The 13,240-nt window shown below is 36.4% G+C and overlaps 1 long non-coding RNA gene across 1 annotated transcript; it reads right to left on the bottom strand.

The window, feature by feature from the left end:
- Nucleotides 1-382: 382 nt before the first annotated feature.
- LOC142169934 (uncharacterized) lies at nucleotides 383-3,584 on the bottom strand. Its single transcript, XR_012699565.1, has 2 exons — nucleotides 3,466-3,584; nucleotides 383-637 (listed from the first exon to the last, which is right to left on the bottom strand). It is a non-coding gene; the product is annotated as an uncharacterized LOC142169934 (long non-coding RNA).
- Between the last annotated feature and the right edge of the window lie 9,656 nt (nucleotides 3,585-13,240).

Raw genomic sequence — 13,240 nt, forward strand, 5'->3', positions numbered from 1 at the left:
CTCTGGCTGCTGCTCAGCTGAAGATGTGGTACGTGTTCTCGCCATCTGCGGAAGGGCAAGAATAGAAGGGTTCAATCAGCAATGATAGATAAAATCGCACGACAGAGAAGGATAGAAGTGAAATAGTTCCTAAACTTCATAGCCTTTGAAAGATAATCACAGACGTCTCCGTACCGATCCTCCAGACTCTACTAAGCCTGCTCGTGAATTGTGAGACCCAGGCAACATTGTGCTCTGATACCAACTTGTCACGAACCGAAATTCCCACCATCGGGACCGTGATGGTGCCTAACATTCCACTTGCTAGGCAAGCCGACGTTAGAGAATTATTAAGCCAATCCTTATTCAATTCAGCAAATAAGCTAAAATGAAATACAGCGAGTGCGGAATAATATAAAAACTTCATTAATTACTACCACTCGGATCTGGAGTCACAATTCACGAACTTCTAGGATTTATTACAAGTAAAAGTCTGAAAGAAAAATAACTGTTTGAACAAAAGAAACTGTAAAGAAAAAAAACAGAAAAGATAGACGAGGACTTCAAGGTCTGCGAACGCCAACAGATCTACCTTGAGTCTCCGACGAACCAGTCCAAGCTGCTACGCCTCTCGATCAGCTGGGACCAATATCAAAATCTGCACAGGAAGTGAAGAATGTAGTATCAGTACAACCGACCCAATGTACTGGTAAGTATCGAGCCTAACCTTGACGAAGTAGTGACGAGACTATGACAAGACACCTACATAACAAACCTATGCAATTTAACAGTATATGTTCAAATTAGAGCTAAATGTGTACTATTGGGAGGGAAAAACATGCTGAGGGGAATACGAGATAGAGAACTACAGCAAAATGGTAACTTGAACATCCAATATATTATGAACCAATAAGAACAAGTAAATACAGTAAAGGAAAAATGCACGGCATCACCCTTCGTGCTTTTACTCTCAACCTTACCATAAAATTAATAGAAATGACACGACGTCACCCTTCGTGCATTAACTCTCACAATATGGCACGGAATCACCCTTCGTGCATTAACACTCACAATGTGGCACGGCATCACCCTTCGTGCATTAACGCTCTCCCTTACCATAATGCAATGAACAAATAACAACAGGGAGATAGAATAACAAGTACAAGCCTTACTTCAACATTTGATTCCACAATATCAACCTCAACTTCGGAATCAATACTCAATTATCACTAGATGATCCGTAAACATGATAAGAACGATCAATTTAACCATACTAGTCTAAACATGGAAACATGAACAAAGAAAACTATAATTGCAAGAAACCAAGCCCTGCTCGCATGATTTAACCCGACTACAACGCATAAGTACTCGTCACCTCACATATACGTTGTTCCCCAACATTTATACATGTAGCAAATAGACAAACAAGTCATACTCCCCTAAGTCAAGGTTAACCACGACACTTACCTCGCTCCAAGGGCCACTCAATGTTCAATTACCGCTTTTCCTCTAGAATCCACCTCCAAACCACTCATATCTATCCACAAACGACTCAATAACATCAGATATTGCTAAAGAAATAAATTACAATGCATAATTTTAGATTCCCCAAACTTTTCCCCAAAAAGTCAAAAATCGACCCGGGCCCGCTTGGTCAAAACCCGAGGTTCGTAGCAAAATCCATTTACCCATTTACCCCCGAGCCCGATTATGTAACTAGTTTTGAAATCCGACCCCAAATTGAGGTCTAAATCCCCAATTTGCAAAAACCTCTCAATTCTTCCTAAATCCCAAGTTTACTACCATGAAAGAACAAAGATTAGGGCTAAGAATTTAATGAATTTAATGGGTGATTTTAGAAATGGAAGGAAATGAGTTAAAGAGTACAAACCTATAAATTGGTGTTGAGTTTTCCCTTCAAAATCGCACCTAGGCCGAGCTCTAATGGAGAGTTTATGAAAAATGGATAAAATCCCCTTTTTGAAATGTTTTAAGGTTTGGGTGTCAGGCCTTCTTCGCGTTCGCGATGTGCAGCAGCCCGAGTGGCTTTCGCGCTCGCGAGTCCTCCTTTGCGTTCGCGAAGGCTGCTCCCCTGGCCTTTGCGTTCGCGAGCCAAGGCTCGCGTTCACGTAGAAGGATAACTGACCCCTCCCCCAGGTCCCTAAAGCTTCGCGTTCGCGAAGGGTAAGGCCCCCCATTGCTTCGCGTTCGCGACCCATCTACCGCGTTCATGATTAAGAAAGTCACCATGCCCCAATTTACTCTTCGCGTTCGCAAGAGTACCTTAGCGATCGTGAAGAAGAAGACACCAGATAATAGCTAAAGCACAAAATAAACCGGATTTTCTAAGTTTCAAAACACCCGTAGCCTATCCGAAACTCGCCCGAGCCCTCGGGGCTCCAAATCAATTATGCACACAAGTTCAAAACATCATACGAACTCGCTCCCGCGATCAAAACACCAAAATAACGCCTAGAACTATGGATCAGACACCGAATCAAAGTAAATTTTCAAGAAAACTTTAAAACTTCTATTTTCACAACTGAACGTCCGAATCACGTCATATCAACTCCGTTTCTCACAAAATTTGACAGACAAGTCATAAATATTATGGTGAACCTGTACCGGAGTCCGAAACCAAAATACGAACCCTGTATCAATAAATCCAAACATAAGTTAATTCTTAAAAACCATTAAACTTCCAGATTTTTAATTTTCACCAAAATTCATAACTTGAGCTAGGGACCTTCGAATTCGATTCCGGGCATACGCCCAAGTCCCATATATATTTCGATATGGACTTACCGGGACCGTCAAAATACAGATCCGGATCCGTCAAAATACGGATCGGGTCAGTTTACTCAAAACGTTGACCGAAGTCAACTCAAATTAATTTTTAAAACAAAATTCTTATTTTTATCAGTTTTTAACATATAAGCCTTTCGGAAGAATATCCGGACTGCGCACGCAAATCGAAGAAAGCCAAAATGAGATTTTTGAGACCTCGAAACATAAAATTTGATTTTAAAATATAAGATGACCTATCGGGTCATCACAGGTTCGTTCGATGGAAAAATTTCCAAAAGAAAATGTTAGTGAAATTAAACACCAAGATGCAGAAATCAAAACAAATTACTGCCATCCATGTAGAAAATCCAAAAACAAATCTCCATAAAGAAACAAAAGACCAACATATAGTGAAAATAACATATACCCAGCAAATTGTGATTACCCACAAACAATAAAACAAACCACAATATCCAACAAACTGTAATTACCGATGGACAATGAAATGAAGTGTATGCAACAGAGAAAAATTTCAGAAAAAACTCGCTCACACTTTCAGAGAGTGAAGCCAGAGAAATAAAAGAAATTTCAGAAAACCTAAAATAGAAGAAGAAAGAGTCACTGCCTCAACCACCATAATAAACCATATAGAAAAGAGAGAGATTCGACATTAAAGAAGAAAGAGAGTTGAAAACTCACAAGAAGAAGAGAATAGACATACTTCAGTGCAGTGAAGGAGAAAGAGAATAGAAGCAGGTGGACCTAAACCGTCTAAAATGTTGATTTTGAGTTTTGAGCCTAAATGGTACAAGTGTTTGGTGGGAGAAAAATACACTACACGTGTTAACAGGAAAACAGGATAAGGAACCAAGTATCACTGAAATAAGTGCAAGTTTACTGTACAATTCAGATAGCTTTTCGTCCAATTTGTTGATGCTGTGTTCTTACACTACGTACACTTGTTCTTGCGCTTCTTAGCCTTGTTTAATTTTCCCTTGGAACGTTCTATATACAACATATTTACTTAATTTCACTTGCTCTCTTAGTTAAAGCCACATTTTGCTACTATTTTGGGATGCATTTGAAGGTATTTTGCTACTATTTTTGGATGCGATTAAAGCCACAGTGATGTTGCTGCTTTCTGCTTGCGGTTAAAGCTAATCTTTTGCTGGTGTGATATTAGGTTAGTTTACCTATTTACTTTCTGTCTATGATACTACCCTATTTTCCATATTACTTAATTAACTCATTCTCCATGGTTTATTAACATGTCAATGCAGAATGATTTAAGAAACAATCACCATGTCTTCCTCATTATTATATCACCTCTTCATATTTTGCTTAGTACTAAGTTCTTTTTCATTGCATGTATGTATTTTGCTTTAATGGATAGTTAACTACTCTGAATATGAAAGACGAAAAGAAAAGAATGTTTCTGATGTTAATGTTCTAAGTAGCTTTCTAACTGTTTGTGTGTTTCATCATCCTTTTATTAAAGGAGTTTGTTCTTTCCCTGCTTTGGTTTTTAGATGTCATAGAAAAGGACATAAGCATCTCCCTAGCTCATTTCTGTCCTAAGTCTATATTGACTTGTTTGTTCATTGTGATGCAGACACTAGCATCTTTTGCACGAGTTACGAGGATAACATACTCGATTATTTGGTCAAATGCTTTAGTGGTCATGCTTGTATTTGTTTTTTCATTAATGACAATGTTGTAGATTGTACACTCGCTTCCCATTTCTATTGCATAATTTTATCCAATAAAAGCTAAATTTGAGGAGATCTAGGAAAATCGTTTACATGTTCTTAGTCTCTTGCAATTATTATTATGCATAGAATTGACTTTGCTTCGTTCAGTTCAATTTTTTTGGTAAAAATTCTATCAGGTATCAATGCAATTGATTGATCAATAATGATGTAACAGAAGGCCTACTTATATTAATCTTGTAGAAAGACATCATTCCACACTGAAAAAGTGCTTTAGAAAAAATCGATTGCATTGATATTACCCTAAAACTTAATTCATTATGTTATATAGGTACTGAAACTTGGTCTTTTTTTGTGATTTTACAGATGTCAGTACTTTTGTTGCACTACAATGAAGAACAATTACAGTATGGAGAAAGAATCACCTTTTGTGAATATAGATACTCTCATGGATGTAAAAATTATGCTACTTTTGAAGTAAAATGCATCTCTTTTGGTCGATATGTAATACCTATATGTAAATATTTAGTATTCTCATGGATGTGAATATTGTGTCACTTTCCAATTTCTGTCTCAATTTCTTCTATGCAATTTCATATCAAAATATATATAAGTATCTATATTTATATTTATATTATATTAAATGTGGAACTCCAAAAACTAAAAGTTGAATTACTAAAATACTCTTTTAAATAATCTATATATTTTATTATTTAAAAAGTATTTCTAATGGACGTGTCTGTATTCTTGAAATGAATGGTCACCACTTTATTTTCTGGGCCAATAGTTATACATTTTGATCAAAGGATGCATTCTGCCAATAATTTCATATATGGACCGATGAGATTGCTTAGCATGAGTTGGAGCCAATATTCACACAGATTGTTATGGAAACACAAGAGCCAATTATCAAAAGTTACGTTTAACTTGATGGACCGCAAAGTGCATTTTTCTATGGAAGGAAATTTATTAAGTGACGAAACTCCAAGATAGGTTTACGATTCTTTAATAAGTCACTTGAATTTTGTAGAGTTGACTGTTGTATACCATGTCCTTTCAATGCTTTAGGTAGTCCCTCTACCTATCACTTCTCCTACATTACTTGACATGAAGTTTGCTGTGACTTGTGTGTATAATGCTAGATATATAAATAAAAAAAATGTAAAATTATATGTTGTTTGGAGTATTCGTGCGTTCGAATTGCTGCACGAGAGACTGGTTGAAGACCCATATAAATGATGTCGCCCATTGTCAATCATTTTATTTTGACAAAATGAAGGAAAAATAAATTCCAATACTCAAATTGTCTTGATGATTTGGAATCAGTATTATATTATTGGTAGAGGAGCACACAACGAGTTATGATCTAATCCTCTGAAAAAGTTTGACGTTGGCTCCATCCTACGGCAACACTAATGAAATTAAGAAAATGAGAAAGTAGCAAGTGGCCTTGTGAAATCAATACAATTCTTCTACTTTGTGAGAGTGGAATGTGATCGAGAGAGAAAGGGAAGGAGAAAATAATCATATTTGGTATTATGTGGAATGCAATAGCGGCAAATCTATGAGAAGATTCAAACTTCCAAACAATATGAAAAACGGGGTGTGACAATAACCATAGTCAAGGACGCAACGATGTTGACTTTGATATGGCAAAAGTCACTGCATCAAAGCAATGAATAATGAAGAAATGTCAATAGAAAATTGAGTCTCCACTTATTATTTATGTATAAATTTCTACCTTTCCATGTTTTCGTGAAATTCAATTGATATAAATATTATGGTAGATATCTATTTTGTGATGGTCTTGAAATGCATATGCTAAATTTTGGAATAACATATTTGACATGCTTATCCAGAAAAAAAAATTTATTTGACGTGCTTATATATAGTGATCTATTATTCTATGCCAAATTTAAAATATTATACTGGCATAATATATACCATATAAATTGGATTGATCGATCATATATATACTTGAAACTGGTTACATAACTTTTGATGTCTCTTTAGAGAAACATATAGTAATACTTTTATGTATTATGCTTGGCAACAGAAGATGTAAATAATTTATGTTTTATGAATTATCTAAACTTTTCATATTGAATATAACTTACTTTTTGAGATACCTTTTGTTTCCTATGTTAATGTATTTTAACAGGAAATATGAAGTATATTTTTTTCACGCCCAAAGAATTGGAATTATTTTAGAGTTAACTTCAACAAGTTACGTGGAAGAACACAAATGTTTCAAGGAATAGTGGCAGCGACGATACATACAAATAAATTACTATTCCACTAAAGTTTCATGTTTGATTATATGCATAAAGTTTTCATTGAGAGGGTAGAACTTTATTTTTAACCGTCTCATAGCTTAATTTTGGTGGTAGAGCGGTTGTGAATACTTTTGATGAGACTGTCTGTGTAAGTAAGAAAGTAAGAGGCCACTTTTTATGGATTTAATGGTAAATCTTAAAGTACTTGCTGAAACATGTGATTGAGCGCAAGCGCCACTATAATAGAACATAAACTTGTGTATAATATGAATTTGTTGTTCATATTCATTGTAAATTAAGGTTCAGGAGCCAATTAGCTACCTTTAACGATGTGCTAGAGAATACGCAATATTGTCCTACTTTGTTTTGAGTCCTGAGTCCATATTATTTAAATGATAAATGAGAAATTATTTTTTATATATATTTATTTAATAATAACATTTAAAAAAAAAAGAAGAAGGAAAGAAATTGAAGGATAAATGCCTTTTCATTAAAGGTTGTTTCCACTAACTAATATTAACCGTTGCTGCCTGTGAAATTCAAAGGGTGCATATATTTAAATACTTACTCTTGTAGTGACTATTCTTCTTCTATAGCCATTCCTTTAAAGATTTTGTCAACCTTTCTCCAAAGCCAATTTTCTTAGTTACTTTGCCAATTCTTCCATTCTCTCTTTCATCTTATTGGGTTTAGTTTTTATGGTAGAAGAAACTTGAACAGTGTCTTTGAATATTTCTACAGTAGATATTATATTCCAGGGATGATTTTTCTTTTATCATTTGACCTCGGCAAACGAGTCACCATATAAATGATCCACATTAATCATTCAAACAAACATTTTTTTTCTTTCATGTATATTTATTTGCTCAAAACTATATTTTAATAAATTATTTTACAACACTTTTTACTATAAGACGCGATAGCACGTGTCGAGAAACTAGTATATATTATATATAATAGAAACAATAAATTTCGTGCATAAGAAAATGAATGACAAGAAAAGTTTGTCACTTATAAGGGGAATCACACCTCTTTTATAAAAGTTAAATGAACAAGAGGAAAACAGAAAATAGAAACGAAAAGGAAAAGAGAATAGGAAGAGAAGAGTGTTAAACCTTGCTCACTTATTTCTAGTGTTTTTATTTAAAATGCAGAGAAAATATTTAAAATACAGAAAAAAGAACTGGTATATATAGAGAGCTCTATTACTAGGGGCGGCTCAAATACATATGGGGCCTAAAACCAAAGTTTAATATGATGCCTAATTTTTTTTTTTAAAGTTATAAGATATATTTTTATTTAAAATCTATTCTTCTAACTTTTTAACATATAAAGTTGTTAATAAATTTTTTTATCGATTTTCTCTAATAATTCTTGCTCGATTAATAATATAGGCAACTTACTTAATCATAATTATGCGTGACATTTCACACAATTCATACTTTGAATATACAAGTAAAATAAATAAAAAATATACAAGTTGATTTTTCTACATCAAAAGTAATGTAATAGTCAAAAGTAGATACTCCGTATTAAAGATAGGTAGACGAGACTCTTCAATGCCCAGTAAAGTTATTATAATATCTGAATTTCCCGAAAAAGAGAAAAAAGATAAATTATCATTTGATACCTGCACCTAGTAGAAATAAAATACTGTATCTTTTAACTCACAAAACTTAAATCTTATTTCTTGATTAAATTTATATCCAAACATTAATAATTTCAAAAGCTTTGTCAGTCACGAGGATGTGAGAGCTAATAATCTCGGAATAAAATGTGAGATACTTTTATAACGCGTTTGATTGAACTTTTTGATTATAATATACACAATTTAAGAATTATTTCTACCATAATTGTAATATTACTTAATCTAGTTTCGATTTTTATTTATTTATGTAGTGTAATAATTTATGGATGAAAAAAAAAGCAAAACAAAGGAGGAGTTTTTTTTTTCTTTTTTTCTCTAGAGCGGTGGTCAGAACGACTATGTTGTATGGGACGAAGTGTTGGTCAGTCCAAAACTCTCATATTCAAAAAATGAAGGTGGCTGAAATGAAGATGTTGAGATGGATGTGCGGGCATACCATGTTAGATAGAATTAGAAATCAAGTTATTCGGGATAATGTGGGCGTGACTCCTGTGGAGGACAAGATACGGGAGGCGAGACTTTGATAGTTCAGGCAGAGAAGAGCACATATGCACCAGTGAGAAGGGGTGAGAGTTTGGCCCTGGAGGGCCTAAGGAGAGGTAGAGGCAGGCCAAAAAATGTATGGGGAGGGGTGATTAAGCAAGATATGGCGTTGCTCCAACTTACTGAGGACATGATCATGGATAGGAAAATATGGAGGTTGAGAATAAAAGGTAAATGGTTAGGTAGTCGAGGGTGTTTGTGTCTGTAACAATAGCTTTAATTTAGTACTTGACTTAGTGTCATTTGTGTATTTTCATAGTCCTTGACTTCTATTATTACTTATTGTTGCTTTCGTTTTAGCTTTGCTTTTTTGTATCTTTGTTTCGGTTTTCTGATTGGTGTGCTTGTTGTTGCCCTTTCTTTTACCTTTTCTAAACCGAAGGTCTACCGAAAATAACCTCTTTACCTTCTTGAAAGTAAAGATAAAATCTGCATAGACATTATCCTCTTCATACCCTACTTATGAGATTACACTGAATTTATTAAAGTTTATTAATGTTAATATAGTTTTTTTTTATATAGCAAAAAGGAAAAGGGACAGGTGAATTAATAAATTAAGAGTAAGTATTTAACGGGTTTTACATTTCCAAAGGGTAGTAGAAAAGTGTGCAGTGCTTTTGTTGACGGAACTTCTGATGTAAGTGGGCTGAATATTTGTGTCTCTCTTCTTCTATACCTAATTCCTCACAATCCCTTATTCACATTTTACAAATCCAAATTTGAGTACATCCCAAAGTTTTCAAATTTGAGTAAAATCATCTCACTTTAAAGGGAAACGTTTCAATTTATCCTTCTACTTTCGAATATTGTCTACATCTAACCACCGTTATACTGTTTGGCTAAATTTACACCTTGTGTAGCTCAAAATATTGATTTATTATGAATTTCGCGTTAACAAATGTATACAAATGATTTCAATAAATATTTGTGTTAAAGTAACTTTATTGTGTACAGATTAATGTGACGTCCTTAATCATTAACTAAGTGCACGTGTGGCACTTGACAACTCGCTCACGATCTTCACTACCAAAAAAACTGGAATTAGCTACGAACGTCGTCGCTAATCTGTCGCTAAATCGCCCGTAGCTAGCAGAATTTCTTGATAACATGTCGCTAATCCGTCACCAAATGAGATTAGCGACGGATTTTTGTTTAGCTACAGAATTTGTCCGTCGCTAAAACCAGATTTTTTAGTAATGTTTGCATAACTTGTTCACGTTCTTGCTATGCTAAGTCAACCTAGATTACTACACTCAAGATCGCGAATGGAATGTTAGATAAGAAAGACAAGAGAAATTTGCCAAATGAAGCTTTTTATTGTAGAAAACTTGATTATTTTGCTTGTGAATTATAAATGAATGACCCCCTTCATGTACTAGTCTCCTAAGGGCTAGTGTGTAAATATTAATTGTTACACAAATCCTTAATATTTATAAAATAAGGACTTTCTCTAGAATTCTCTACAAGCCTAGAAGATTCCAAGGATTTTCTTAGCAATTCCATAGGGTTTTTACGGTCTTCCATTAGAAATCTCTATATTTCTCTAGAACCTTCCTACATGTGCTAGTCTATTTCTTATGAAGCTTTTCATATGGCAAAAATATATACCAAGTGGCACCTACGTGGCATGATTATTTGGCGGGCCATGACTCTCTCCCCTACCCAACTTTGTGTGCTGCCCTCGGCACAAAGCAACGACACGTATGCGCGCACCTCGCTTTGGCGTCGATAGAGATCTTTGTCCATTAGCCATGATGCCTTATGAAATAGTTTGCCTTCCCATGTCACAAGGTACTGGTCACATTTCTTCTTGGCCCGTTTGTACTTTGGACGACTAGCGTCTATGGCCTCGATCCTCCGCTCATTGGATGTCTCTCCTTGCTCTTGGCATGAATTTCCCCATGACTCGACCAAGTCTAGCAGCTTCTCAAGCATCGGGTCCATACTTCTACTCCCTATTTGGCTGCCCTCCGTGGTCCCAGCCTTACTAGAAAACTTGACCCCTTTGCTTGGTGCGTCGTCTAAGTCCGATAGAGTGCCATCACTTTGTAACTCGCTATTTACTTCAACTATGTCCGCCCAACTTTTCTTGCTGCCACTATGCTCCATTTGCATGGCGCCAAGATAGGCTCTATAATCCCGCTACTTTCGGCTTAGATTCCAAGCGCTTCTCCCCAATGCAGGCGGTTTCTCCTGTGTCACCCTTATGTACTTGAGCAAAGTTCCCGATCATTGCTGCATGCTTCCCCAACTCTGGCAATCACTCGCTCGATGTGATCCTTTACAGAAGTAGCACCCTCCCTTAGGCACGTACTCGCTACCATTTTTCGGCCCCTTGCCGTTTCTCTTGGAGAACTGTCCGTTATGGGATGGACCCTTGCTATTGCTCTTGTATATCTCGGCTATGACTTTCCCGTTGTCCTTGTTATGATCTCCCCCACCACTCTCGGCGTTGCCTTCTTTGAACGCATGCTCCATCTTGAAGTCAACGAGTGACTCGTCTACCGCTATGGCCTCATCCATGTTGGCTACTTGATGTCTTCTTAACTCCTTCTTTGCCCAATTTTGCAACCCATCCATGAATTAGAAGAGGAAAGTTTCCCCAGACAATGACGGAATTTGTAGCATTAAAGTAGTGAACTCGCGCACATACTCCCGAATTGTGGTCATCTGTCAGAGCTCCCTTAGCTTCCGCCTAGCCTCGTACACCACATTCATCGAATAGAGTTGCACTTCAACTCCTTCTTGAATTGCTCTCACGTCTCAATCTTGCATAGCCCTTTTTTACATGCTAGCATACTTCCGACACCACCATAGCGCAACAACCTCGGTGAAGTACATTGAGGCGTTGTGTACTTTAACAACTTCGTCATCCTCCTTGACTACCTCAAAGTACTTGTCCATCCTCCAAAGTAAGTCGTCCACCTCGCGTGCGTCCCGTGCACCGCCATACTCCTTTTGCTTAAGGACCTTCACATCTGTCCCTTTTGCAAATACCACCCCCTTGGAAATACCGACCATGGTTCCCTACATAGCTTCCTTCTAGCAATCTCTTATATTCTTTCTAACATTCCTTTAGTCATAACCTTTGCCCTGATATCACGTTGTCACGTCCTTATTCTTTAACTAAGTACACGCGTGGCACTTGACAACTCGCTAACGATCTTGCACAACTTGCTCGCGTTCTTGCTATGCCAAGTCAGCCTAAATTACTATTCTCAATATCGCTAAAGGAATGTTAGATAAGAAAGACAAGATAAATTTTCCAAATTAAGCTTTTTATTGTAGAGAACTTGATTATTTTGCTTGGTGAATTACAAATAAATGGCCCCCCTTTCATGTACTAGTCTCCTAAGGGTTAGTGTATAAATATTAATTGTTACACAAATCCTTAATATTTACAAGATAAGGGCTTTCTCTAGAATTCTCTACAAGCCTAGAAGATTGAATTTTCCTAGCAATTCCATGGGGTTCTAAGATCTTCCATTAGAAATCTCCATAGTTCTCTAGAGCATTCCCACACGTGCTAGTCTATTTCTTATGTAAGCTTTCCATATGGCAAAAATATATGCCAAGTAGCACCTACGTGGCATGATGATGATGGCGGGCCATGACATTAATCCTTGTTATGAATCTTACAACTTCTAAAGGGTCTTATATATCCTTGTACTATTAAAAATGATTTAATGAGCCCATGGTCCGAACTCCTTGGACTGGAGATAGAAATAGGGTTCGAGAAGCGAGAATCAACGTTCTCAACTAAGACCATTTCACCCCAAAGGGCTTGAAATTCATTTGTCGATGGGTTTTGGAGGTCTCCCAGAGCTTCCAGTTGAGCCAATGAAGATCCTTTCTCCTTTGAAGGGAAGCCTCTTCATCACTGGATTCTCCTTCATCATCGAGGACCAATGTAGTCATTTGGGTCGGCTCGGTTGGTATTGTTTTGCTCACTTCTCTTGAGTCCAAGCCGAGGAGGAATGTCTCCTCTTTGGTTTCTTGTTCTCGAACTGGGGACTCCGAGAGGAGGCACCCTCACCGGAGGCTCGAACAGATCCACGAGCTCTACTCCTATCAAGGGCATTCTGCAACACCTTCTTAGCCTCCTCTGGGTCATCTAATTTTTGTGTATAAGGCAAAAACAGAGTTAGAAATTTATTCAAGGGATTTCTTGTGTTCTAGCAAGGATAAAAGAAAAAAGAATTTTCGTGTACCATGGTGCTTTGACTTCCACCCATACTTGGAACTATCTCTTTCTACCAGCGAGTTTCCGGAGTCGTTATATCCAGAATTTCTCGAAT

This window comes from Nicotiana tabacum, chromosome 15, assembly GCF_000715075.1.
Source record: "Nicotiana tabacum cultivar K326 chromosome 15, ASM71507v2, whole genome shotgun sequence".
NCBI lineage: Eukaryota > Viridiplantae > Streptophyta > Magnoliopsida > Solanales > Solanaceae > Nicotiana > Nicotiana tabacum.